We start from the raw sequence: 12477 nt of genomic DNA, 5'->3' as shown, positions 1-12477 counted from the left end.
CTCTTTTTTCTTTTTTTTTGGACCAGTGCTCCATGCCAGAAGGGCTGGAATTATGCTTTTAGAAATAAACAATCCTAAGGTCACCCTTTTAGTTTTAAACTAAGACCTTTTACTAAAAAAATCAAAATTCACCAAATAAATTCCAAATATCTATTTTTAAATTAAGCCAGCAATTTAGGAGCGAAGATTAAGTTTTCATCTTTAAAAGGCCAATTTTCAAAACACTCTCTTTATAGTCAAATTTAAATTTGCAGCTAGAGACAGAGCCTTGTGTCTTATCAAAGGACATAATTCATTTTTCTATACATAATGACAGTGTGAGTAACCCTTGAAGACTCTAATCCCATAACGGGCCAGAATTTGGGGCTATAGAAGAAAACTAATGACCCTCCTGAGAAAACTGGAAGAAATCCAATAAAAAAAATTTCCTGTGTCCTCCAAGAGGCCCAGAAACCTCTGATTAAGTGAATATTCTTGCTTTAGTCCTAGGCTCACATCCACATTCCACACATCTAAAATTACCACTTACAACTTTTCTCTTAAAATGACCTAAAAACATTAATGACATGAAATTAACCATCAAGAAATTTTCCCAAATAAGATACACCAACATTCTCCTGAAAATCTCTAAACACTCAACTCAGCTGGATCCTCCCCAATCAAAAGTATAGCTATGCAACATCTGCCCAACAACAACAAAAAATGTAAATATGACCTTGATCACAAATATGTCATTTAAAAGCAACTTGTTTAGTCAAGTTATAAAGGAAATTAGCAGAGAACCTGGGGACTCTTTCAGTACTATGACCAGGGAGAAAACTGGAGAAATGAACTAAAGTGCAGACAAAGCCCAATGGAACCCTGAGCTCTGGGTAAGAAATGAGTTACTGGTGAACACATTGCACAAGTAACATGAGAAAGCAGAAAATGCAGGTCATCCACGCACCCCTGACCCAGACCAGCAGAGCTGGCTGCAGCATCAGTATCCAAGAGAAAGACCAGTTATTCCTACGAAGTGAGACCAGCAAAGGCGCTCTATAGAATAAATTAGCATAGAAGGGGCTTTCCCAACAGTTCAACTTTCCCTCTCACGCGATTCACCTACTTAAAAAACCAGGGCTTTATCTTACCACCATTCACCTCACATCCCTGGCTTCCACGCAGAGGTATAGGGAATTCATAAAGGGCAAATTTTTCTGCTTTTAAAGACGTTCTCAAATGATCGCTCTCCACGCCCAAGGCAGGAAAAACGACACAATCTGGCTCAACTCCAAGCTCGAACCCTACAAATTCAATGAGGCTATCTCAGATACTGGGGCATACGCCACTGAGAGCCCAAGAACGTGAAGTGGGGGTGGCGAAGGTAACGTCTTTAGTGTGGGAAAAGAAGCAATCATCTGAGATGGGAACCCAAGAACGAGACTGAAGGCGTCCAGGAACATTATGGAGGGGGGGGATCGAGGCCCCCCCCCCCCCCGCCAGAGATCAGAGTTGTCACAAGGCCGCGCCAAAGGGGGGGGGGGTGGGGGTTAGGGGAGAGGGAAAAAAGTATGCCTGTGCATTTTTACAGGAGGGCAGGGAGAGGCCTATCCTCAAGTAAAAGGTAAACGTGGAGTAGGCAGTTCCCAGGAAAAGGGGTGAAGAGGCGTGGGGGAGGGGAAGCGTCCTGACCCAGGAAAGGCATGAAAAGGGTAGTGGGGTCGACTAGATTACGAAGGGGGCCTCTCTCCCTGGGAAAGAGGGGCGCAATGGTGTGTGGGGGGCAGCGAGGGGGATGAGAAGGGACAGCATCCTCCTGTGAAAAGCCTGGGGAGGGCCAGGCCCACGTCCCAGAGCGAGCGCGGGGAGACGGAGGAGGTGACCCTTCCCTCCCCCAGGGCCCGGTCGTGAGGTCTCTCTTTTCTGTCGGACCCTTACCTTGTCCCAGGCGCTGCCGGGGCCTGGGCCCGGGCTGCGGCGCACAGCACTCCCGGGAGGCAGCAGGACTCGAGTTAGGCCCAACGCGGCGCCACGGCGTTTCCTGGCCGGGAATGGCCCGTGCCCGTGAAGTGGGGGTGGGGGGCAGAAAGGCGGAGCGAGCCAAAGGCGGGGAGGGGGAAGGGCCAGGGAAGGAGGGGGGGCCGGCACTACAGTGTTGGCGGACTGGCGGGACTGGGGCTGCGTGAGTCTCTCAGCGCAGGCGGGCGGCGGCCGCCCCTCCCCCGGCGGCGGCGGCGGCGGCGGCGGCAGCTCACTCAGCCCGCTGCCCGAGCGGAAACGCCACTGACCGCACGGGGATTCCCAGCGCCGGCGCCAGGGGCACCCGGGACACGCCCCCTCCCGCCGCGCCATTGGCTTCTCCGCCCACCACCCCGCATCCATTGGCCAGTTCGCCGCCAATCAGCGGAAGCCGCCGGGGCCGCCTAGAGAAGAGGCTGTGCTCTGGGGCTCCGGCTCCTCAGAGAGCCTCGGCTAGGTAGGGGAGCGGGACTCTGGTGGGAGGGGGGGGCCGGTGGACTGGAGGGAGATGGGTGGCTGAAACGGTCTGGCTGATAGATGGGGGTCGCCTTCCCCCGCGGGAAGTCGGGAGTATAACGTTTGTTAAGATGGAAGGGAAAGAGGTGGTCAGAAGCAGGCAAGAGTGTGGCCCGCCCTGCGGCAACCGGAGGGGGAGGGAGAAGAGCGGAAAAGGCTCGAATCCGGACGGAGCCATTGCTCCTGCAGAGGGAGGAGCGCTTCCGGCTCACCTCTTGTCACTGATTGGCCGCTTCTCCTCCCGCCGTGTGTGAAAACACAAATGGCGTGTTTTGGTTGGAGTAAAGCGGCTGTCAGTTACAGCCTCGAGAGTACGCAGCCGCCTGGGGACTCTCGCATTGCTCCCTGGGTGGGATGGGTAGGTAGATGGGGTGGGGAGAGAGCTGGAGGAGCGGGCGCGGTCGACCTCCCGCAGGGGGTGGAGGGTCAGTGAAAGTGCCTCCTGAACGGGCGTCCTGCCACCCGCCCCTTCCTTGGAGGGAGTCGGTTTACCCGCCGCCTGCTCGGCTTCGGCATCTGATTGGTTGCTGAAGCCCGGGGAACGGCCCCATGCCATTGGCTCGGGTCCCAAATGAGCGAAACCACTGAGCGGGTCAGTGGGGGTGGCGGGGAGGCGGTCGTTGGTACGGTCCTTCCCGAGGCCCAGCGCCGCAGTGTCTGGCCCCGCGCCCCTGCGCAACGTGGCAGGAAGCGCGCGCTGGAGGCGGAGGCAGGCTGCTGGGCCGAGGCTTCTGGGTGGCGGCGACCGCGGCTCCGCCCCGGGCGTCCGCCGCCTGAAGGACGAGACAAGCCGGATCTGCTCTCGGACTCGCGGGGGTGGGGAAAAGAGCGGGGGTCGGTCTTGCTGGTTTGTGGGAGGGAGGTGCATGTTCTCCAAAAATCGGCGCGAGCTGCAATCCTGAGGGATCTGCAGTGGAGGAGGCGGAGAGAAGGCCGCACCCTTCTCGGTAGGGGGAGGGGAGTGCCGCAATACCTTTATGGGAGTTCTCTGCTGCCTCCTGTCTCCTAAGGACCGCCCTGGGCCTAGAAGAATCCCTCCCTCCCCCGCGATCTCGTCATCGCCTCCATGTCGAGTCGCTCCTTCTCGATTGTGGGCGGGACTCTTTTGCCCAGGCTTAACCTGGTGTCTGGGCGTTGTCCTGCAGGGAATTGAGCAGGTGTTAAGATTTCTCTCTTCCCACAGACTTGAGTTTGTGTCACAAAGTAATTATAATAGGGGTGGAGGAGGGAAATGGGAGTCCAAGCATTCACCTCGGGCTGATTTTAAGCAGCAAGACTTCGTGTTATTAGTAAAGATCCTTTTTGTAGTATTTTTCCTGTAGATAAAGGGGAAATTAAAGGCATGGTCATCTGAGTTTTTTACTCACTCCATTTGAGAACCTTGCTAACACCACCAAAGTATAGCGTTTCAAATTAAGTATTAATCTCAAAATTTTAGGCCCTTTCCTTGCATCCCTAGGGTTAGGGATCTTAGCAACTCGCACGCCTACTTTGAGCCCATTTTGCATTTGTTCTAATTGCTCTTTCAATCCCCAGACATAGCAGTGGCTTTCTCCTCTCCTGTTTTTGGCAGCCCGGTGAGTCATGAAACCAGACAGATCGGTTCTACTGCCAATTAAGGCTACCTAGTTTGAGGTGAGGCCTCACTCTTACCCAGTGATGCATTTATTCCTCCTTGAATGTTTACCGTGTTTTACACTTCTTTTCCTCAGCTAGGATTCTACCTCTTGATCTCTTCAAAGTCCAGGTGACCTTGATTACTGCCTTACTGAAAATTGGATATGAGGTTCAGCAACATCTGCATTTTACCTCCTTTGAATACCTCTGAATCCATCTTTCTATTTCTGTTCTCATCAGTTAGTAACTGGGCTCGATTGCCATAATGTTGATAGCCTCCAAACGGGTGTCTCTGCCTCTGGTATCATCTTCTGATCCATCTAAAATGTTGCTGAGACAATTGTCCCAACATACACATAGAGCTGAAAATGACTGATGCAACTCCTTTACTAGCTCCTACCTACTTACAGGATGAATTTCATCAACGTGAAGGTGATATACAAGGCCCCTCAATGGGCTAACCTCTTTTCTTAACAGCTTTTTTTTTTTTTTTTTAAGATTTTGTTTATTTACTTGACACACCGAGAGAGGGAACACAAGCAGGAGGAGCGGGAGAGGGAGAAGGCGGCTTCCCGCGGAGCAGGGAGCCCAATGTGGGGCTGGATCCCAGCACCCTGGGATCATGACCTGAGCCAAAGGGAGACGCTTAACAACTGAGCCACCCAGTTACCCCTTAACAGCTTTTTCATTTGCTACAATTTTTTACATACACTTCAAACATTACCTCTCCAGTCATACTGAATTGTTTACCCAAATCATAGCGTCATTGTCCTCTTTGTAGGCTGGTTTCTTCTGGACTGGCACCCTTACTCTGGTGTTCCTTACTCTTCAAGACTGTTAAGACTCAAATACCATCTCCTCTATGATCTTGCCTTCTGTGATCTAATCTTCCTATAAGCCAGACACCCCTAAAGAAAGGTTACCAGTGCTTTCTCCTGATCTGATAGGTTGAATCAGCATTTCTTGGTTATTGTCATTGCTTGTTTAAATTCTCTTCACTATTCTGAGCTTCTTGAGGTCACAGGTTCTTGTTAAGTCTTGGATCACTAAGCTCCGAGTGTATTCCCTGATAGCCAATCCTAAGTAAAATGGAATGAGTGACATGTGGATGTCTTTATAAAGTTTGATAGGTTATTGGTCTCAGAGTTTTGTATGTATGCTTCCTAGTGCTTTAGGTTAGCACTGTCCAATAGGATGTTCGGCGGTGATGGAAATGTTCTGCATTTTTGCCAACCAGTATGGTAGCCACTAACCATATATTACTGTTGAGCACTGGAGATGTGTTTACTGTAACTAAAGAACTGAATTTTCAACTTGATGTAATTTAAATTGCCACTGTGGACATTGTAGCTGTAGCCACAAACTTGTGTTGTGGGTTGCTGAATACTTAATATGCACTGATAATTTTCTCTTCGTACTGAGCAGTAAGGAAACAAAACTTGGCCCATTTAGTTTAATTTTTTCCCTGCTTGTTTAACCTATTACCTATACTACAGCTGTACATAGCTGAAAGCTAAACTGAACAGGGCATTACTAAAGCTAACCTTGACTTGACAACAGTGTGTTTAAAAAAAGCAAGTGTTGACTAGTTTGGGTTTCAAAAAAGAATGTATAATGAATTTTAGGAAAGCGGGATTTCATTAAACCATAATGGTGACAGAGGTTTAGTTAGGAATAGGACTATATCTGATACTAATGAAACCAGCCCTAAATTTCTACAGTTTTTATTTTTTGGAGAAACTTGATCAGAGGAGCCAGGCCTTAGTATCATATCGTTAGGAAACCATCACAAAGTAAGTTGAATCCTGATAAAGTATAAATTAACGGATATATCCTAACCAAAATATTTTGATTTATTTGCTAATACAGCATGTTGTAAATTTCAGTTATATTTTTAAAAGACAATTTTTTTTTTATTTTACTTAGGATTTCTCAGAATATGAGACTCTTAGGATAGGAATCTTAAAACTGTCAGTGCACACAGATAGTTGGCTTGCTATTTAATGCAGATTTCCAGTTCCACAGCCAGAGATTCTGAATCCACTTAAGACAGAGGGGTGGGAGGCACTGGAATTCTGTATCATGTTCCTTATTTGCTTCTGATGTTTGGGGGCCCAGGAACCACACTGCAAATACAGCCTCGGCGCTATAGTACACCTATTTATCTGACAAAAAATGACAAAAACTTAAGAGAAACCTCTCTAATACTCTGTGTACTCTACTTTGTAATTGTTCCTTTCAAAAAACTGGAAAAGTTGAAAGGTGAAGAGTGGTAATAGTAATAGTTTTGGAAACGTGCAGGTTAGATTGTTTTTCTTGTAAAAGGGATGTTAAAATACTCCAAATACATTTTTTGAACAACAGTATTGCCTTTTTTGTCTTCCCACTTAAATGCATTCATCAGGGACTTATTTTTGATTCTCCAGTGCCTGTACAAAGAGCTGGATACTCAATAAATGTTGGTTTTACTAATTTATACATGAAATTGGTTTGAAATAATAGCAAAGTAAAAAAAGACAGGATCCTTTTATGGAGAAATTTTAGGGTCATACTTAACCCAAATCTCCTCATTCTATTTATAAAGGAGACTGATGCATCGCGGTCTCTAAATGCATCTGTCTACTGTTGACCTCTTCCTTGGGTTTCCTGTATGACCCATTCCTCTTCCTGTGCTTCACTTCCCTTGGGCTTTATTTTTTATTTATTTTTTTCATAAACCAACTACTTATCTCTTTTTGAAGTAGAGCCATATTGTTTCTTATACTTCTAGGATAAAAGTTGAAGGTTTTGTAAAGGCTTTTAAATTTTTTTAGATTTGGAACACATACTGTTTGCCATATATACATATGATATATACATATATATGTATATATATTTTAAGATTTATTTTTAGAGTGTACGCACTCGAGGAGTGGGGGCCAAAAGGGAGAGGGGGAAAGAGAATCTTGAGCAGACTCCCCGCTAAGCGCAGAGCCTGACATGGGGCTTCATCTCAGGACCCTGAGATCATGACCTGAGCTGAAACCAAAAGTTGGGCGTTCAACAGACTAAGCCACCCAGGCATCCCTCTGCCATTTATTTTTTATGCAGAGAGGAGGTTTGGTATATAATGCTTTGCAGCTGTTAGTCCAGAATATGATGGGGTCAGCATCACAACGGTAAGACTACTTTGACTATTTTAGGCCAATGTTAAAATTCTAGAGCACTTTGTTAGGTCATATGTCTAGGAATCTAGTAACTTAGAAGGTTGAGAATTCTTTTTTCTTTTTTAAAGATTTTATTCATTTATTTGACAGACACAGCGAGAGAGAGAACACAAGCAGGGGGAGTGGGGGAGGGAGAAGCAGGCCTCCCGCTGAGCAGGGAGCCTGATGTGTGACTCCATCCCAGGACCCTGGGACCATGACCTGAGCCGAAGGCAGATGCTTAACGACTGAGCCACCCAGGTGCCCAAGAAGGTTGAGAATTCTTGATTTTGTGTCTATCTAGTGGCATACTACTTTATAATGGAGAACTTACTTCTCCAGAAGACTTTTTTTCTTATTCATGACTCCCCATTCTTGATGGAGTGGGTAAGAAACTGGGTTATTAGAGAACTGTTAGTAGCATGGAATTAAACGTTTATTTTATCCAGGTCAGGGTTGAACCTGATGGATTACTCCTGGTATAATGGTATATACCTTCATGGTGATTAAGAGATACTATTTCTGGGGCGCCTGGGTGGCTCAGTCGTTAAGTGTCTGCCTTCAGCTCAGGTCATGATCCCAGGGTCCTGGGATTGAGCCCTGTGTCAGGCTCCCTGCTCTGCGGGAAGCCTGCTTCTCCCTCTCCCACTCCCCCTGCTTGTGTTCCCTCTCTCGCTGTCTGTCAAATACATAAAATCTTAAAAAAAAAAAAAAAAAAAAAAGAGTTTCTGCCTGATTGTGTCTCAGTCATGGTCACATTCAATAATCCTGTTTTCCAGCTTTATGCCTGGAGTTCATAGTCATCAGAATTTGAGACCCTTAGGATAGGAATCTTAAAACTGTCAGTGCACACAGATAGTAAAAGATAGTTCATTTTTACCAGTTTGTCCTGGTATTTAGTCACCCTGTTTTTTAGGTTTAGAGTTTTGTTTTTGTTCTTTAGCATGTTGAAGATTGGATCTTCCTGCTGATAGCAGTAACACATTTTCAGATCTGGCTATTTTACCAACTAACCAGCCCCACTAGTGTATGGACTCTGATCAACTCAGTCAGTACTTCACAACCTTTCCTCTTTTTACCGATCTTTGATTAAAAATCTCTTCCCAAACTTTTTTTTTATAATAATGACAACATAAATCTATTATGTACTATAGGCAAAGGCTAATGGAAACAGTTGGGTTAGAAGAAATGAACTAATAATAATCATTGAGTGCCAGTTGTGTATGCCATAGTGTGCCGAACTCATTGCCAGTGTATTAAGTGTGGTCCTAATACATAAAACCCCATCTTTCAGAATAGGAAACTAAAAAAGTTGAACGTTTCTGTAGATAGACCAACAAATTAAGGACCAGGGATTTAAACTCAGGTCAGACTTGCTTATTAGTCAGACTTATTAGTCAGTATTCCTTACCAGCATATGGTACTGCCTTTCTCTAATGGAAACTTTTTTTTTTTTTAATGGAAATGGTCTTTCAGGAAATTAATCTTAACTGCAGGATGCCGGATGGGTTGCAGGGATGGAGAAATTTGAAGGTTCTTTTACAGTAGTCCAGACATGAGGTAATGTGGTTTGGTATAGAGTGATGGCACTCATAATGGAAAGGAAGTTAAAGGACTCAGTAACTGACTGTCATTCACTGAGAAGAACTGTCTCAGCACAAACTTCTCAAGGAAACCTTTCTTGATGCCCTTAGCTCCACTACATTGGATCCCTCGCTTGAATGTTGTCCTGGTACTTCTGACAATCATAATTAAATTAGTAATTGTGTAATTGGAGATTTTCCCTACTTTTTCAGGTTGCTTCTTGAGGACAGGACAGTGCTTATTTATGGCTGTGTCTCTGTTGCCTAAGCATAGGGAGGTCTTCAGGGATAAAACTTAGTAATACTAGGATGATGTTATTTACGTTATTTACCTTTTCATCTTATTCTCGTAAGTGTGCAGGGGCTACACGATGTGTGATGACATCACTGATATTAATCAAATGGTGCAGTATATTCTTGAATTATCTAGAATTTCCTTCAGTGGTACATTTAGGATATGAATATGTTTTTAGAAATTAACTTAGTGTTTAGGTTATATCTTCTGTAAACCTAGCAACCCCCAATATTGTGCAATTGTGACTTTGAAATCCTGTAGCTCTCTTTATGCCTAAAACATAAATATAAGTATATTCTGTTGTCTTGTTGCAGTGTTTTAAGTATTTCCTTAAAATATGAAAAAAATTCTTAAATACAACTTTTTTTTTTAGAATTTAATAACTTTATTCTAAAATAAACCAATTTATATTTTCCTATAGAGTGGATCATTGGTGGGGCACCTGGCTGGCTCAGTCGGTAGAACATGCGACTCTTGATGTCAGGGTTGTTAAGTTTGAGCCCCATGGTGGGTGTAGAGATAACTTCAAAATGAAAGAGATTTAAAAATAAAAGAATGGATCATTGGCTTAAAAAAAATTATGACTACTTGTTCAACCTACAGCCACCATCTATGTCTAAAAATGCTAAAAATAAATAAATAAATATAAATAATGCTAAAAAGGTTAAACCAATATACAGCAGACTTCTCTCATAGGGAGAATCAACTCCAAAGAAACTATAAGAAAAAGCTACAGTAGTATCTTAAAGGGTAAGTTATTGTATGACATTGCTGGAGAAACAAAACACAGTTGGGGCGTCTGGGGTTGCTCAGTCAGTTGAGCGTCTGACTCTTGATTTTGGCTCATCATGATCTCAGGGTCCTGAGATCGAGCCCTGCGTCAGGCTCCCTGCTCAATGGGGAGTCTGCTTGAGATTCTCTCTCCTTGTCTCTCTACCTCTGCCCCTCCCCACTTATGCTCGCTCTTTCTCTCAAATAAACGTCTTTAAAAAAAATTACACAGTAACTGAGCAATTTTACAAAAAGCTGTATTACACAGTGGACATTGCTGATTGTCTGCCGGATGAAAAGTAAAAATGGCAGTGTCATTTTTTTAACAATACATTGTCATATTAAACATTTAGGTACAGACATAAAGTCTGCATTAGTATCTAGTCTGTAGAAGTATATTTAAACCTTACAAGTGGATGAACCTACAAAAATGGCTGGGCTTATTTTCCATGTATTTGTCCTGCATCAGCTAGTCAAAGAGACTTCTGTCAAAGCTTGGCAAACACATGCCCTGAAACAGTTAAAAGTGTTGAGTAGTTTTTTACTATTTTTTTGTTATTTTAAAAAAGTAATCTCTATACCCACTGTGGGGCTCAGACTCACAAACCTGAGATCAAGAGTCACATGCTCTACCAACTGAGCCAGCCAGGCACCCTTTGAGTAACTTTTTAAAATCCCCCGTTTTATACTGATATTTTCCCTAATGGTGAGAAAGCAAAAGTTGGTAAAACTGCTGACATCTTGGCATTAATCAAGGCAGTGGTACCGAAGTGTAGTCATTGTTTACTGCCATGCATTTGCAGGGTAAGGGAAGGGGCGGTGGCAGTTCCATTTAAGAATGTCCTTGTGAGGGACACATGGGTGGCTCAGTCGGTTAAGCATCCGACTCTTGGTTTCGGCTTGCAGTTGTGGGTTCGAGCCCTGCGTCGGCTCCATGCTCAGCACTAAGTCTGCTGGAGATTCTCTCCCTTGTAAAAACATTAAAATCATTTTATGAAATCCAGACCTTTAGTATGTAACTTTAGTATGAGTGATGAAATAGAAAGTTTGCATGTAGTACTTCAGCTACATGTTTAAAGTACAGTGGTTGTTTCAAGAAAAAACACTCAGGCGATTGAGCTGCAGGCTGAGTTAGCTATTTTCTTTTCACAGCATTTTTACCTAAATGACTGTCAAACTTGGCTATCTGGCAGACATTTTTGCAAATATAAAGAAAGTGTACCTTTCAAGGAAAACCGTTGATAGCAGTTAATGACAAAACTTAAACTCAAGTGAAAATTAGAATTTTGGGAAAAGTTGTATCCACTCTCAGGAGCTTCACATCTTCCTAATACTTAAAAGGACTTTTTTTTAAAGATTTTGTTTACTTTTGCAAGCGAGCACATGTGCACACAAGCAGGGGTGGGAGGAATGGGCCCAGGGAGAAGCAGACTCCCCACTGAGCAGGGAGCCCATGTGGGACTCGATCCCAGTGGCCTGGGATCATGACCTGAGCTGAGGGCAGACACTTAACCTTGACTGAGCCACCCCAGTGCTTCCCCCCACCTTTTTTAATGAGCTAGGTGGTGATATTAAGCTTATTAAGCTTTGACTAGCTGATGCAGGACAAATAATGAACTGGGCCAACATTTGGGAAATTTATATAACTTGGTGAACCAGTATTTTCCAAATGACCAAATACATGAAATGACAAAAATTGCAAATAAGTAATATCTCAGCCAATATAGAAGAGAAACAAAAATCCAGCTGCCTTCTACTGAGGCAGACATTTAAGAGAAATGAATTGCAGAAAAAATATTACTCTGTTAAAGTCACTTCCATGAAAATGTTAACATGATGCATTTATTATTGTTTTAAATTTTTTCTCAGTTTTAATTTCTAATGTGGAAATTAAGAATTTGGGTTTGAGAAAAACTAAAATAACCATTCTCTTTTCTAGAGAAAATGCTTTTATCAAAGAAAGTATCACTGAATAGCTACTAGCTTCACAACTGATTAGCAGACTTGTTAGCCTTGAGACAAAAGTATAAGGGTGACAGTGGTAGGCCTCTTATAAACAATGATAAAGTACCAAGGTACAATAATTTGATTTTTCTCATAGAATTTTCAAACCTTCACCGTATCCCCCTGAGATTCCCACATAACGTCTCACCTAAACTTGTTGGGAAAGGCTAGGCAGAGAATAAGGGTGTCTTTTTCTATGGCTAGCTCACTAACATTTAATTTCCAACTGCCCAGTAGTTACCCTTGTATGTCTCACCTCAAACATGAACATATATTGACCCATATATGATGGGTCAAGTACAAATTTGGTATACTTAAAAACTAAGCCAACACGCAAAATACTATTTGTTTAGCAAATATTAAATGCCCACTTTGGCAAGTACTCTGCCAGGCACTTGGTAAACAGTGGTAGAAACAGACATGGTCCTTTTACTTTCCACTTCTGCCAATTACGGGCCCAATAATGAAAGGTTTAAATGGTTTATTAAGAGGTGAAAGCCCCGGGGCG

The 12477-nt window shown here is 43.8% G+C and overlaps 1 protein-coding gene and 1 long non-coding RNA gene across 16 annotated transcripts in view; one reads left to right on the top strand and one right to left on the bottom strand.

Annotated features, from left to right (window-relative positions):
* SETD5 (SET domain containing 5) overlaps positions 1–2246 on the bottom strand; it is a 79964-nt gene extending 77718 nt beyond the window's left edge. For all 15 annotated transcript variants that reach the window (XM_073901610.1, XM_073901612.1, XM_073901611.1 and 12 more), the window contains exon 1: positions 1918–2246. The gene's annotated coding sequence lies outside the window, so the exon portion shown is untranslated. The remainder of the gene's footprint in view (positions 1–1917) is intronic.
* Positions 2247–2402: 156 nt separating this feature from the next.
* Positions 2403–12477, top strand: part of LOC141374215 (uncharacterized) — a 24319-nt gene continuing 14244 nt past the window's right edge. Inside the window, exon 1 of the long non-coding RNA XR_012380950.1 lies at positions 2403–2455. This is a non-coding gene — a long non-coding RNA (uncharacterized lncRNA). The remainder of the gene's footprint in view (positions 2456–12477) is intronic.

Source organism: Callorhinus ursinus, unplaced genomic scaffold (genome assembly GCF_003265705.2).
Source record: "Callorhinus ursinus isolate GAN/ISIS: 27379988/994484 unplaced genomic scaffold, GSC_fseal_2.0 scaffold15, whole genome shotgun sequence".
Taxonomy (NCBI): Eukaryota; Metazoa; Chordata; class Mammalia; order Carnivora; family Otariidae; genus Callorhinus; species Callorhinus ursinus.
Note: the sequence above shows the minus strand (reverse complement) of the source record. Positions and strands in the feature narration are given on the sequence as shown.